Below are 3490 nucleotides of genomic sequence, written 5' to 3'. Positions count from 1 at the left end.
CACACACACACACACACACACACCTGACTGTTTCTGTACCCTCAGTTCTGGTTACAGGCACCTGTCAGCAAGCTTGACTTATGTCATCTGGGGAGCCTCAAGCTTGCACAGCAAGGACTTTACCCAGTGAGCCATCAGACCAGCCCAAACAGTGAGCCCCCCCACCTTCTCCTCCCAGAGAGGGGCATTGCGTCCTACACTGGATACAGGGGGCCTTGGCAGTACAGCTGGACGCTGGATTGCAATGCTGGCTGATCACTTCTCCTCTCATGACTCCCTGAACTTGCAGGCAAGAATCCCTGATGACATTCAGGCTGGAAGCAAGGTTTTTGTTTTGTTTTGTTTTGATTTGATTTAAGCTGCGAAGGACCAAACTCAGTATTTCAAGAGCATGTTTACAAGCTTATCTTTTCTTAATCTCACTTTTCCTAAATGCAGGCTTTGGAGACAAAGCATTTGCAAGTCTAGGAAATACAACCTGCTTTCCAGAAAGAAGAAAAGAAAATAACTCCAGAAATGTTGAGGATTTTAACTGATATAGGACTTTGAGAGAATAGTCAGTAGAATTAATGTGCTAATGAGGTCCTAACACAGCTTTGCTCCGGATTAACACATTCAGGAGCCAACCAATTAACTGCCCTTCCTAATGCCTCCCAGGCATTTTCTGTGTTCAGAACTTGGTAAAGCTGCCGGCCTATGTAAATCTCAGCTCTCTCGTGCTTTTTGTTGTTCTTTTTGCAAGGGCTGATGAGCAGAGGGAAGTGGAATAAAAGGGTGACCTTAAAGACAGCTGTGAGACAAATCCCAGGGTGAGCTACCCTACGGTTAGACTATCCACACAGCCATGTGTGGGTTTGGCGTCACCTCTGCCCTTCATATGCACTGGGGTCAAAGCAGAAGCTGTGTTCTCCGGTCGTTAGTGTTCTCTTTGCCTACTGTTCTGGAGCTGATCTTCTTTCCCAATTAACATCTGTCAGTCAAACCAAGTGAGTCCTTGCCAAAGTGAGAAGAATTTGAGCCTGCGTGGATCTGAACGGCTAACAGTCGCGTCGGTCCCAGGCGCCTGTGAAGGAAGGCCTTTGGGAATTTCACACCACACAAACACTTCCCCGCTCTCTCTCTCTCCTTACACTGAGAGCCCTTCCAAGGTCTCTAAAAGATCTCTCCTCTTCATCAGGTTTTCTATTAAGATGTTTCAGGAAAAAAAAACAAACGTACCAGTTGTGGGAGACAGGGCAAGCTTTTAATCCCAGCACTGGGGAGGCTGAGAAAGGAGGGATCTTTGTGAGTTCAAGGCCAGCCTGCTCTGCATGCTGAGCTTATGATAGCCAGGCCTCCCTGTCTCAAAACGACAAAAACAAAACACACGAAGCAAAGGAAAACATTATTACATGTTTTATATTTGAACCTCGGTATACTGCTCCCCCACTCTCTCTTCTAGAGATGTTCTTTCAAGGAAGAATTTTTTTTTTTTTTTGTCTCTCAAATCACTCATTTAACCCTCATGTGCTGATTGTAATTCTGTGCAAACCGTCTGACACACTAGGGTAGAAGAGGATAGAGGAGGAGGAGCTAGTCTTCTGGAATGTCAAGGTTAATCATATCCTGTCTCTATTTGTCTGTCTGTCAAGAGAAAAAAATTCCAATTTTATAATATATTCCCTCTACTAGACAATTGGGAGAAAATGAGATGCCTTATAAATATCTTAATACTTTCTTCTACCATCTGTCTGTCCATTCATCCATTCATCCATCCCTTTTCAGCCCTAGAGCACCTTTTGTGGATCAAGGTGCAATTGAAAATGCACCCAGACCTGCACTAGGACCTCAGGAAAGTCCTAGTCTAAAGGGACAGCCTTTTGATCAGACCTTGAAATAATACATCACTAGGGCTGGTGAGATGGCTCAGCAGGTAAGAGCATTGACTGTTCTTCCAAGGGTCCTGAGTTAAAATCCCAGCTACCACATGGTGGCTCACAACCATCCTTAATGAGATCTGATGCCCTCTTCTGGTGTCTGAAGACAGCTACAGTGTACTTGTATATAATAATAAATAAATCTTTACAAAATAAAATAAAAAGATGTACTAAACACGCAACTCAAATCTTCTGTTTCCAGGAGCTAAAGCTGGAGGTTAGTTAATTCATAGAACATGCTTCCCTGCTTTAATTCCTCTCGGGTATACTTGGAAGGAAATTTTAAAACAGCAAAGCCCAGAATTGAATGTGATACGTTTCATCTTTGAATTCGCGGCGGGGTTACTAGTTTGGTCCTTGCTGTTTTTTTTTTTTTTTTTTTTTTTTCACCTGCCCCCTTTATCTTCAGGCTCCTGACCTTGTCAAAGGTGGGCTGCTGGTTGCGCCCTTTGTTTAGCTCAGCGTGTGTTTTCCCTTCCCATCCACATCTCTGCTCCTGACAGGCGACGTTTCAGGACCCCAGAGAGCCCGCGCGCTGACAGACCACACGGATGTGTGGGAGTGTGAGGAGGAAAATGAAGAACAAGAGGGACAAATGGCGGGCATGGAGAGCGGGGGAAAGGAAAAAGAGAATGGAGAGAAAAAGAAGCCAGGCAGAGGCTGCAAGAGAAAGCTACTCCAGCCTTAATCCCCTCTCTTCAAACCCCAGAGCAATTTCTGGAACGAGGAATCAGGTTTCTAAAAGGGCTGGCTGGCTGTGAAGACCTTTCCAAATATGGGGGTGAGGTGGCGCAGAATTGCAGGAATACCAGAGGACCTGGCTCATCCACGAGGCCAAGTCTCAAAGGCCAATTTGCCTTGGATGTGATGAACTCAGGGTGTGGCGGGAGTTGGGGTGGAGGAGGTGGGAGGTGGTAGCGTAGGAAAGCCATCATGTGCTGCTTTTGAAAATTATTATTTTGGAGTGCAAGCTGTTTCCTGTCTTTAAACTCTATTATCTAGTTCCCGTCCAGGTGGAGCCTGGGCTGCCTGCTAATTTAATCCCCTGGGTTTCCCCTCTGCCTTCAAGATCTTGCAGACATCCAGGCTTCATAAAGAGGGCACCTTTGTGTCTTCCTCCCCTGAAGGCGCCCATCCACCCTGGCAGCAAAGGAGATGCTATTTTGGGAAACGGCAGCTGAGGAGGGAGGGTTGTTAATTGTTTGTCAAATCCTTCCACTCTAGTTAGATCTCATGGAGAGAGAGAGAGAGAGAGAGAGAGAGAGAGAGAGAGAGAGAGACTATATCCTTTCCTTTATTCTGTTTTCCTCTCTCATCCAGGAGAGGGAAAGAGAAGGGGGGTCTTTTGACTCTTCAGGCACACACACACACTTTTGAAAATAAATAAACCCATTTATTAATAGAAACACATCAACAAACATAATATCGGTCGGTCCAGGAGCCAATCAAAATAGTTTTAAAATCAAGCAAGGTGCTGAGAGATGGCTCAGGAGCTAAGAGGCAGGTCCTGCTCTTGCTGAGCTTGATACTCAGTACCAATGGCAGGTTGGCTCATAACTGCCTATAACTACACC

Source organism: Mus pahari, chromosome 5, assembly GCF_900095145.1.
Source record: "Mus pahari chromosome 5, PAHARI_EIJ_v1.1, whole genome shotgun sequence".
NCBI lineage: Eukaryota > Metazoa > Chordata > Mammalia > Rodentia > Muridae > Mus > Mus pahari.
Note: the sequence above shows the minus strand (reverse complement) of the source record.